General features: G+C 41.9%; 1 long non-coding RNA gene across 1 annotated transcript; it reads left to right on the forward strand.

The window, feature by feature from the left end:
- Nucleotides 1-455: 455 nt before the first annotated feature.
- On the forward strand, nt 456-5,521 carry LOC107051990. The gene is made up of 2 exons (XR_001464023.3): nt 456-589; nt 4,468-5,521. It is a non-coding gene; the product is annotated as an uncharacterized LOC107051990 (long non-coding RNA).
- Nucleotides 5,522-13,008: the final 7,487 nt, after the last annotated feature.

Below are 13,008 nucleotides of genomic sequence, written 5' to 3' on the forward strand. Positions count from 1 at the left end.
AAAGGCTACAGCTATTTGTGAAAGATCTTTAAATGTCATTTCTGTTTTGCAACACAGTCTGAAAGAAATAATAGGAAGAATTTTCAAGGGGCTAAATACAGCTCAATACTGATTTTGATTAAATACCAACCCACTGGTCTTTAATTTCCAATTACACATTTCATAAAACTTGCATAATTTTCTTGACTGTGTGGATTTCCAGGCGCGAGCACAGAAATCATACATCATTAACAGCTCAAAAAAGTGCCTAGACATATAGTTTAAAACTGCCAAAAATCTGTATGTTTATGCAGACTTGTGAAAAAAAAGAACGAAACAAGAGAAAGAAAACAGTACAGAATACAATTTGGTTACAGATCAAACTAGCGGTCATGCTTCATTTAAATAAGAAACGTGTCTTCCCTTCCACTGTTCACTTGATGGAAAACAGTGATCTGTAAATGATTGTCACTTCAGGAAAAGTCCCACTTCTCTTGTCATTCCTCAGCCTTGTCTCTCAGAACTGCTATGCAAAATCTGTGCGTGAAAAGTCCTCAGAGAAGTTGGGTCCTTCTCATCTGGAACCTCCTTGGAACAAGAGAAGATTTGGGTGAGTGTTATCCTACTGGTCTGTGCCTCAACAGGGCTGACTTCAGACTTTTTCACCACAGTGGAGGTCTACAATGATGACAGATGGGATATTGTGCCTGTCAATAACAAGAAAGGTTTAAAAAAACTGTCACAAGAAAGGGTAATTAGAAATTCTTTGCACTTTACACTCATCTTAAAATGTAGCACCAAGAACTGCCTTTTAGTCCTTTTATTATTACCAAGCCAATACCAATACAGAGCCCAAAGCACATTGACTTTTGGGGGTAGGAAGGGGACTGATATGTGCAAAAATGCAAAACATCTGTTGAATTTAACTCATTTTAGTATTGATAATACATAGGCCCAAAAGACTACAACTTGACCTCCTAATTTCATGTTGAAGTTCTATTTATCCTCCATTTATCCTCTTCCTTTTCCTACTGCAAGAGGAATAGATGTAATATGTGCATATATGATAAAACTTCATGACATATTATAAGGTACGATTATAGAACTATGTTGTATAGAATGCATATAGAACAGGGAATAAATTGTCTTAGTGAAGAGAATTAGTAACATTCCTAAATGTAATAACATCTATGCACAATTAAATAAAGTCTTCAAATTAATTATTACTGGAACAGAAGTCTTATGAAGAGCAGCTGAGGGAGCTGGGATTGTTCAGTCTGGAGAAGAGGAGGCTCAGAGGAGACCTCATCACTCTCTATAACTACCTGAAGGGAGGTTGTGATGAGGAGGGCTTTGGCCTCTTCTCCCAGGCAACAAACATGACCCGAGGAAATGGCCACAAGTTGTGCCAGAGGAGGTTTAGGTTAGACATAGGAAAAACTTTTTCTCTCAGAGAGTGGTCAGGCACCGGAATGGGCTGCCCAGGGAGGTGGTGGAGTCGCCATCCCTGGCAGCGTTCAAGAGGCCTCTGGATGAGGAGCTACGAGACATGGTTTAGTAGCCTGTGGTAGCAATGTTGATAGGATGGTTGGACTAGATGATCTTGTAGGTCCTTTCCAACCTTGTGATTCTATGATTCTGTGATACCTAATCAACAACAACAACAAAATAGAAAATGCTTCAAAATGACAGTGGAGCTTCTTAGGTACTACCTTGCCTCCTTTACTGTAAGATACAGTGCATTCTATAGAAAGCTTCACTGCTCTTTATTATTTGGTTATTGAGACATCTATTGTACATTTAATTACAAAAGCACAAGCAAGGCAACCAAACAAATTCAGTTGTGCCATGGTTTTCTGAAGCTGGAGAGGGAATTCTGTCTTTCCCTTCCTTGATTAGATTTTTCTATTACTTTCAGATTTTCTATGTGTGAGGTTTTTTTTTTTTGTGTGTGTGTGTAATAGCAATATTGCTCTCCTGTACACTTTGAGTAGAATTTCATCTTGCTTCAGGAACAACAGCTGCTGAATTACAGCCATTCTTACTCTGTTTGTGCTAGACAGATGAAAAATCTCTGTGCATCAGGAATAGTACAGATCTATAGGCAAACACAGAAACTGAAATCAGCGCACAAAGATTTACATTATTTTAGTTTCTAGAGGCTTTGCAAATCTTTTCAAATACAAAATGATTTCTCTGCAGAAGCGTGACATTTCTTGACTAATTGAAATGCATTCTGCAGGTCCCAAGAGAATTCATCTGTCAGATTACTTCTATCTTCAAATTAAAAAAAAAAAAAGCTTTAAAAATATGACATCCTAACAGATTTTAAAAGTCTAGGATATTTGATATTTATATTTTCAAATCTTTAATATTTGATCACCTATAAAAGCTCCTAACATCTCTTATAAAATTGGTGAGCATATATCTGATGGAAAAGCACTCAGTGTAGAGATGTGTAACAGTGGGAGAGAATAAAAACTACTGCTTGAAGAACGGGAAGAACATAAAAATAGAAGCATGGGGGAAGACAGAGGAAAACAGCATTCTGGGTGCTGCTGTCTATCAGTGACAGATGGTCTCCTCAGGACAGCCCTGCCACTGCCGTCAGAGTGGAGGGAGTTGCTCCATATGGGTGTCATGGCTGAGATTCACACTCAGGTCTGGGAGCAAGTGCCCAGGCAGGAGGTGGGAGTATGGCTCCTGCACGACCACCATCAGGTCTCCAGGTCTTAATGAAATGATACAGAATGATACAGGGGAATGCCACCACTCAGGCCAGTGACTTCATGGCCACAGTGGATACCTGCAGTGGGGCAGAAAGCCATGGATGTTAAGTGCAGAAGACATCAGACTCAGTGTACAGTTTACCTTCTTCACTGAATACAAGTCTCTTTCAGGAGCAAAATTTAGTTCGTGGAGCTTTTGCAGCAACAGGCTTCCATTTCAGCAGGAACAGTTTTTCATTTCAACACAAGACCCATCGATGAACCTAAGGAAGGTATTTTCCTCTCGTGGAAGGATATTGTTTCATCTTATTTCCAATTCTTCTGCTTGCCACTGCAACCATTTCCTGCCTGGCCATAGTTTCAGTGTCCACTCTTAAATCTGAAAGATAATTTTCCTCGACAGCCAGCTACACAAAGGATTTTTTCACATATTTGGGTGGTGGATCAGTTGTCACTGACATATATAGAAAGTGGGTTTCATCCCACTCACCTGAAAAGCAGGCTGTTTTATAAGCTAATTATCCAGAGACAGGCTTCTTTCTTGAGTGATTTGTTCTATCCCAAAATGTGTAGCTGAACCTGGAGGTATTTCTCAACTTTTTCAACGGCTACAAAGGATGTATTGCTAGATTGCTGGATTGCTAAATAGAGCTGAGCGTGTAATTTGAATGGTTGAAGACAGCTGAGTTGAAAGCATTCCCCTTCCATGCAAAAAAGACCAGATATAGAAGTGCAGGTCGGATGTTGAAGCTCGACCTCTTTCTGCATCAGATCTTTCATGCTCTGTAGTTTTATGCCTTTTCCTGTAACCATGAAATCTGTACAACCTCAGTGTGTTAAGGTATTAGATCAAAAGACATCAAAATCTCTAAGAAATTAAGATGAACAATGCAATGACTGGAACATCTGAGTTTCACAGGCCTCATTACAGACATACGCTAGCTTCCACTTACACCTCCTTGGTACAAGCTGTACAAGGCGAAGATGTGCAACTCTTGGGTCTTTTGGGTGATTCCTTGGAGAAGAAAGGATGTGCTCTGTGTCCCCACTTTGGGGAGTCTCAGAGATTGCAGTGTGGCTGCTGGCACCCTCCTCATGAACCCAGCAAACATTAATGATCTCCACCTGCAGTGGAGAGGTGAGCACAGAGAATGCAGGCTCTGAAGGAACATCTGGTCTTTGATCTCGCTTCCTGCTCTGCTGCAGAGCATGACGTTATCTGAAGCTTGGGCAAGGAAGGCAGAAGGGGGTGAGGGCATGCTGGCCTGCTTCTGAAAGAGCTGGTGGAGCAGAAAAGAGTGTTATTTAGGATGAAAACAATAAGACGTCTGTTTAATCAGGCAAGAGTTTTATTACACCTCAGGTAAAGTTAATAACTTGGACAAAATAACATTATTTCTGCTTGGCGGAGTGTGTTAATGTTGGTTGTGTTTTCTCACTGATAAGTAAAAAATAGCGTATTTGTATTGAAATGGTTATACAGGTTCTGTTATAAAATGAAAACTGTGATCATATTTATTTTCCAGTGTGGGTTTTTTTTTTTGTTTGTTTGTTTGTTTTCACTTATTGAACATATTTATGAGAATTTGTGTAGCAACAAGGCACTGTATGCTTGAATCAGGATCAGACAGAAAATAAGTTGAGTCCTTCGGGAAGATTTCATGGCAGGGACTGAATTTCTGCTAGTTAAGATTATGAATTGCTTGTACAAGTAAATTAATGATGTAAAGAGCTAAGGAGGTTTGGATTGTTTTTGTAGGAGGAGATTACTCTGGAGCAAATGAAAGAATCAAAGAAAACCCCTGAAAAACCTGGGAGAGTTGCTGATTCACCAGAGGGCCATGCAGAGGTGCCTTGACACACTGGAGAAACTGACTGATGATGGAAACCTCACAAAATTCAACCAAAAGAAGTCCAGAGTCCTGCAACTGGGGAAGTGCAACCATGGGCATCATCACGTGCTGAGGGACACCCAGGTGGAAAGCAGCTCTGCAGAAAAGGGCCTGGAGTTTTGGTGGTTTCCAAGCTGAATGTGAACCAGCAGTATGCGCCTGCTGCTAAGAATGCTAATGGTGTCTTGGCTTACATTAGTCAAAGTATCATTAGCAGATCCAGAGAAGTGAACTTCTCCTATATTCAGCACCTATGAGGCCACACCTGGAGCAGTTCTGGGCTCCCAAGTACAAGAGAGGCATGGGCATAATGGAAAGAGTCCAACAGAAGGCCACAGAAGTTATGACTGAGGGATCAGAGCACCTCTGCTATGAGGGGAGGCTGAGAGAGCTGTGGTTCAGGTGGATCTCATCAATGTCTATAAACACCTGAAGAGATACTTGTAAAGAAGATAGATCCAATCTATTCTCAGCAGTGTTCAGTACCAGGACAAGAGGTCTCAGGCACAGACTGGAACACAGGAGGTTCCCTCTGAACACCAGAAGCACTTCTGTGCTGTGCAGGTGACGGAACACTGCGCAGGCTTCCCAGAGGCTGTAGGGTCTCCTCTTTGGGGATCTCCAAAAGCTGCCCCAGGGCCACAGGGACCCTGCTCTGGGTGGCCCTTCTGGAGCCAATGGGACTCAGAAGTTCAATTTCAACCATTTTGTGATTTTGAGATTGAATAACAGCTAGGGACTATATAAGGGTGTCTATTCATATAGAAAAGTCTGAAGAAGCACAGAGGCAGAGAAATCTGTGGTTAGGTAAGACAGTATTTACTGTCTTTTTATATATATACTTTTAATATATACTGTACCTCACATTTATATTTTCTAAATAAAAATATTCTGTATTATTTGAATATTTTTACAAATGAAGATTACATCTCTCATTTCAACAGTAAGACGTTCACTGATTCGATTTTTGCGTTCAGGCTTGGCTGCGTTTCCATAGCACCCAGGTCGATGAAGACAGGCATCTGGTGTTGTGCACACACAGACCAAGAATGAGAATGAAACCTGAGGAGGAATTAGGCACCTCAGACCAACAGGGCATTGCACTGAGGAGTCCTCCTACCAGACACCACTTGTCTGCAATAACAATGTTTGTTAACACTGTGATGTCAACATGGGGTGACCAGCTCAGGCATAGACATCTATTAGTGATTAGATGAATCCTAGCTGGTAAACTCAAAGAAAATAATACAAATCTCATGCATAACATAAAATTACAAAAGAAAGATCTCATCTCCGTCTATCATGGTTAAATGCTGACCCCAGCATCCAAGTGGGAGATCTGCATTTCTTCCTCTGCTCTTGTTTTGTGATAATGTACAGATAAAGTATTTGTGTTGCAAGGAAACACCAGGTCCTTTTCTAAGTTCTTAGCCATTCTGGATTCTATAGTGTAATCATCCACTTGAAGGAAATGCAAGAGGTTAAAAAACCCTAGACAGTTCTCACAGTAGAGGCAAATGTATGTTAATGACAGATGGTTTAAATAGCTATTGGTGTTATGAGACAGACTGGCTAATACTGAAATCTTCTATTTTTATAAGGCAGGAGACTTCAGATGATTTATGACAGCCATTCTCCCCAAGTGATTTAATCATAAAAACAGCTATTGTAATTTCCTTCTGAGATCAAGGAAAACACTGAACATCCTGCCACTGCATTTATGCTATCAGAATCTTATTTTGACACATTCAGGCATGTATTTGCTGTGGGTAATAAGAAAAATAATAGCAGCTGTAAAGATTAATAATGCCAGGGGTGAAATGGGGGACACATTCATCTGCATCATGTCAAGCAGCCTGTGCTCCTTCATTTGGGATCACTGTGTGTAGATGCAGTGCCCGAACTGTTGGCCACGTCTGGGCAGAAGCACCTACTGCCTTCCCAGCTGGACCACAAATGCATCAGGCAGACTATGCAGAGAGATGATTGCAGTTTTTGTCTCAAATAGTTCCTGAGCACCAGCCTTTAATGCCCACCAATGTGTTAAATTTCAGTCCTGGTTTCCTTTATATAGCAGCTGCTGAGTGTTCATCTGCTTTCTGGGTACCTAGGGCACTCCTTGACAATCTCCAGAAAGATGGAGTCTGTGGGAAAGGAAAGCTTTGCAGATTCAAGGGATGCATCCTGAATATCTACCTAGGAAGTTTTGTAGATTGAATGAGATTTGTCTAAATGTTCGTGGGTGGGTGTGAACTGAAACATTTGTACTACAGAGGAAGAATCCTTCAAATGGAGAAGGGAGGAGTTACACGTAAATACAAAGCTCTGGTATTTAAAACTAAGCATCATTAGCATTGACCCCATTAACATGGGCAGCATTAAGGTCATGGTAGTACTTGTGATTTACCAGAATGATGTATTTTTTTTCAAAATATTTTAAGAATTGCTATCTAAATGGATATGTATTTCAGATTCATGTTACCTATACAGAAGAATCATAGAATCATAGAATGGTTTGGGTTGGAAGGGACCTTTAAGATTGTCTAGTTCCAAACCCCCTCTCTAGACCAGGTTGCTCAAAGCTCCATCCAGCCTGGCCTTGAATGCTTCCAGGGAGGGGGCATCCACAACCTTTCTGGGCCACCCGTTCCTGTGTCTCACCACCCTCACAGTAAAGAATACCTTCCTAATATCTAGTCTAAATCTACCTTCTTCCAGTTTAAAGCCATTTCCCCTTGTCCTGTCACTACCTGCCCTCATAAAAAGTCCCTCCCCAGATTTCCTGTAGGACCGTTCAGGTACTGGATGGTTGCCATATGGTCTTCTCAGAGCCTTCTCTTCTCCAGGCTGAAGAGCCCAGCTCTCTCAGTCTGTCCACGCAGGGGAGGTGCTTCAGCCCTCTGATCATCTTCATGGCCCTCCTCTGGACCTACTCCAACAGCTCCATGTCCTTCTTGTGTTGTGGGCCTAGAACTGGACACAGCACTCCAGGTGAGGTCTCGCGAGAGCAGAGCAGAGGGGCAGAATTGCCTTCCTTGACCTGCTGGTCACACTTCTCTTGATGCAACCAAGGATGCAGTTGGCTTTCAGGGCTGCAAGCGCACATTGCTGGCTCATGTTGAATCTTTTTTCAGTTGACACTCCCAAATCCTTCTCCTCAGATCTGCTTTCAAGCCATTCTCTGCCCATCCTGTATTTGTGCTTGGCATTGCTCTGACCCAGGTACAGGGGTTGCAGGTGCACCTGGCCTTGTTCAATGTCATGAGATTGGCCTGGGCACACCTGTCAAGCCTGTCCAGGTCCCTCTGGATGGCATTCCTTCCCTCTAGCATGTCAACTGCACCACTTGCTGAGGATGCACTTGATCCCATTGTCACCTACAAAAATGATAAATAACACCAGTCCCAGCATCGATCCCTGAGGAATGCCACTCATCATCAGTCTCCACTTGGACACTGACTGCTGATCACAACTCTGAGTACAACCATCCAATCAATTCCTTATCCAGTGAGCAGTCCATTCATCAAATCCATTTTTCTCCAATTTGGCGACCAGGATGTCAAGTGGGACAGTGTCAAATGCTTTGCACAAGTCCAGGTAGAACCATGTTAATCAGCAGAAAACGTATGTGTGTGAAAGTGGAACTAGACTTCACAGTTTCTGGGCTTTCAGCTGTCAAACATCTGCATTGTCCTGCTGGATGTTTGCTCAGCAGTGTCATCTGATTTGTGGGAGAGCATCTGTGAAAACAAAAGTGAGAGAATTTGGTATAATATTGAGTTCACATATGGATAGATCAGAATCCCCTGCAGAAAGACTGGTTCGCCTGGGAGGAAAGAGTAAAATCTCCTAGTCCAATGGTTTGAGTCACTGTCATGTATTTCTGTTTGGAACACTGTATTCAATATTGATCCCAGTTCACTTTTGCCATCCTAATGCCTCCTGGTAGCTATTCCCACTACTGCAGAGGCAAATGCTTAATCTGTGGGCCAGACAGAAACTGCTACCCGTATGCACACAGCAGGACTGACAGATCCCTCATCCTCAGAGGTTGGATTGGCTGTCCAGAAGACTGTTCACCGCACACTTGCAGACGTACACAGGGAGTGAAGCCAGGGCTTTCTGATCTCTTGAGATGATCCATGGGGCATTCAATATAATCTTTCTCCACTACTCAGGCTTCTTGGTAAAGTCCCACTAACTGCCTACATACTATTATCCCTACTAGCCTGAAATTACTGATAATGATTGTTCCAATGAAAAACTGTCAAAAACTTGTGACAATTTTGTGAAAATTGAAGCAGGGGAATATTGCATTTGTATACTAAGGCCAAAATGTTCTTTGGGTGGAGGCGCTACTCCTGTCCCAGACAAACATCCATTTGCTATTAGAATGAACAGTCAGACATAAAAGTGCACTCCTAACTCGGCACCCTACTAGCATGACTGAAATACATTCTATAATATGTCATCTGTTATTTGCACATTTCTGTACGATCTGAATCAAGAACTGTTTGGTAAATTAAGCCCTAGACCAGAGTATAAACATCACATGGCTGTACATGTGCATTATGGACTTATCCAGTCAAACACAGGTCACTGCTGGAAGCTGAAGGATTAGAGACAATGTTTTTATCAGTAATATTAGACAGAGAGAAAATAAATCCCGTGACTGTTTAAGTGTGCAGCACTGTTTCATTGCTGCATGTTATAGAAATATTTTCCTTATCTTTCCAGGCTTCAAATTGCAATTTAAATGGGATAGCATTTGTGATGATATCTCAAAGGAGACTATCCCCAAAGTTGTTCTTATTTCCAATACATTTCATAGAGGAATTTGTTTGTCTGTGGAACCTCAAGGCCTACCCAGCCCCACCCCGTGCCATGGGCAGGGCTGCCCCCCACCAGCTCAGGCTGCCCAGGGCCCCATCTAACCTGGCCTTAAGCTCCTCCAGGGATGGGGCACCACAGCTTCTCTGGGCAGCTGTGCCAGCGCCTCACCGCCCTCTCAGTGAAGAATTTCCTCCTAACATCTAACCTAAATCTCCCCTCTTTTAGTTTAAGAACAGTGAAAAGGAAATGGCTTTAAAGGTTTCTAACGCTTTCCTCTCTTGGGAAAAAAAACTTGCATGTCAACAGCTGATGACCTTTCACTGCTTTTCTGCTTTCCTGGAGCAGTGTGCTAAAACCTGTAAAAGAAAAAGGCATTTAATGCTGAGAGCACTTCTGCGTGCAATAGAGCAGCCAGAGAGATGAGAGAGAAACAGAGTTTCAGAGAGATGGAATCGTGCATTCTCGCAGTATACATCCTCAACAAGGATGAAAAACACAGTAGATACTATGAGTGGATTCCAAGAGCAAAATGGGGCTGGCATGAGCCTTGGGTGTGGATGTGTAAGGGAACAAATCACTGCTCTCCTGCACTGGATGGTCAGATTGGAAACCAGTGTACTCAGTTTTACTCATTGCTTCCAGCAAGCAAACACTGCTTCTTCCTTGCGTGTCCTGAAAAACTATCAATTCTCTACAAATTTTAATAGATAATGCCAGGCAATTAAATCTTAAAAGATTGCTTATTTCACCCAAGTAACCATTTAAAACACATTTAGTTTTAAGACTGCACACCAATCGTGTCTTCAGCAGATGAAAGATTTGCATATGAAGATATATGGCACTGATGATTGTTTTCCCTGAAGAAAAATCTTTAAAATAAATGAACCATAAGATCATGCCACACATTTGGCTTGTTTCTGATATTTGCATTACAACAATTAGCACTTAGCTAAATAAATCTCTGGTTGTACTGATATAAGCTACCTGATAACCACTCAAATGCATACAACTGGACCAATCATTTTTTATAAGCTGTGGTGTGATAGCAATAATCTCTGCAGTGTTTTCTGCTGTTGCAGCCATTGTAGATGACAGATGTGTTACAGCAGCATTGTTCTGAGAGAGTAATGTATTATCCACTTATCACTGTGCATGAAATTGCTCAGGTAATTATTGTCTAGCTAATTAACCCAAGCTTTGGGAGAAAAAAAATGAAGGGCAAAACACAGGACTGCTGCGACAGGGAAAACTGTATTATGTTCTTGGATATTGAGTTTTCCTCCAGCACTCCCTAGTGGTTCATTATAATATATCCATATTTCAGCTGATGTATACTAATGAAATAAGGATTTACCATCTCTGAGCACATTTCTGATACAACTGTGTATCATTAGAAAACACAGGACAGCGTGTAGCCATGCTTTCTTCCCAGCCCTCTCCCCGAGACCCCAGACAAGATCCTCCTGGTAGATATCCAGGTTTAGATCACTTTGAGGTGTCTGAGAGCTGAAATTACAAGCAGTCAGCATCACAGACATTCTGCCTCTGGGTTCTGACACAAATTAATGTCAGCAGTACCTTTCTTTCCACTTCTGAAAATCCCAATTATCACAGAAGCCATTCTGTTCCCTTTGTGGGGAGTGACTCCCAGCTGCCACATCACCCTCTGATGCTGGGTCTTCTCTGTGGAGAGAATTCATAGAGTCACCTGATTGGAAAAGACCTTCATGATCACCAAGTCCAACCAGGTAATCAAGACATTTTAGTTGTGATGATTATTAAGTTACGTGTGGATGTTTGTAACAACAACAACCAGGAGAGCAAGAGAGATGAGTGCTCTTCAGAGAAGTCTGTCAGATTTGTACCACACACCCCTTCAGGAATCTGCTTTCTATTCTCACGTGTCCTATTTCCCTGTCAGAGTGTGGGGCAGGATCAGGTGCTATTACACACAAGCCAACTTGCACAGGTGGCAAGAAAGAGATGGACATACTGGAAGCCACCTAACAGAAGGCCACAAAGACAATGAAGGTACTGGAGCACCTCTCCGGTGAGGAGGGCCTGGGAGAGCTGCTCACGGGCTGCTCAGCCCAGGGAAGGAGAGGTTCAGGGGGGATCTCAGCAACATCCATAAATACCTGAGGGAAGAGTGCACGGAGGACACAGCCAGGCTCCTTTCAGAGGTGCCCAGTGCCAGGACAAGAGGCCACTGGCAGAAACTGGCACACAGGAGGCTCTCTCTGAACTCCAGGAGCACTTCTGTGCTGTGTGGGTGATGGAGCACTGCACCGGCTGCCCAGAGGACGTGAGGTCTCCTCCTTTTTTCTACCACCACTATGACTTTACTTGCTTGGTCCTAAGCAAGTTTCTTCTGTGACTGCAACACTAAAACGCCAAGTTTTCTGCAGCAGGTGTAATGCTTAGTTGGTGCTTCTATTTTCAGTGCTATTGCGTTCTTCCTTTGCTTCAGGTTGTTGCATTGCTTATCTAAAGAAATCAGTGCATTTTTAAGGATGACTGTCCAGCTATACTGATGCTCTGCCAAGATTTCCCTCAAGCAAGCAAGAACAGTCTTTCAAGAAATGAAAACTCCTCATCCAATGGTATTTCAGGTAGCCCACAGAAGCACTAAATACTGCAGCATTTGGCAGTACAACAGTGGCCAAAGTGGCTGTGTCAGTTCTCAGTAGTGCATTTTTCAGATACATATCCCTCCATCTATGGTACATGCCACTTACAGGTATTTTAGGGACATGCATCCAGATTTAATCACTAGGTGTCAAAGGTATTCAGCTTCTTTCTCCAATTCATTTTACACAGTTTAAGGCAGAATATATACCATAATGAGTGTATGACTGCACACGTCAAGTTGTATTACTTTATGTCTGCCTAAGATAAAATAAAGTCTGAATTATGCGACAAGTCTTGAAAGTTTACTAATTGTGAATATCATTTTAAAGCAAAAGGGGTGGTTCTAACATGATTCCTCTCATTTGGAAGTCACTGAACTGAAATAAATTAAAATACTATGTCTTTCAAGGGACACCTTTGCATACTTTGGCACTGAAGTTGGTGAGGTTTGGTCTCCACTCATCTTAATATTCTTCTATTTCTTGGCAAGTTACATCTATAGCAGTCAATTCCCTATCCAGTCTGTTAGTCTTTTATCCTTATGTCTGTGGTTTATCTGGTGTGCCTCATTAACTCCCTTGTAAAAATGACATTTCCTTGGTTCAGTTCACTGCAGTAGCCTTGCTTATTTCTAGTGGAGAGAAAACTTGTCTGCTCTACACATCAGTTCCTCTATATTTCAAAAACAGTGTTCTGAGACAAAGCAGCTCTTCAAAAGATGTCTGATGTAATACATATTTTTTTTATTAACGCAGTGGAATTTAAATACACAGACTTGATCCTTGCTAACAACTGAGGAAGATATAAAAAAAGAAGTTCAGCTACTACCTTAAGTACCTGCTACGTATATATATATAAAATATTTTTGTCTTTCAGAGAGTAGATCATAAAACATCTAGGAGAACAACCTGAGTCACTAGTCTCTTTTTTATAGGATGAAAATT

This window comes from Gallus gallus, chromosome 1 (assembly GCF_016699485.2).
Source record: "Gallus gallus isolate bGalGal1 chromosome 1, bGalGal1.mat.broiler.GRCg7b, whole genome shotgun sequence".
Classification (NCBI taxonomy): Eukaryota; Metazoa; Chordata; class Aves; order Galliformes; family Phasianidae; genus Gallus; species Gallus gallus.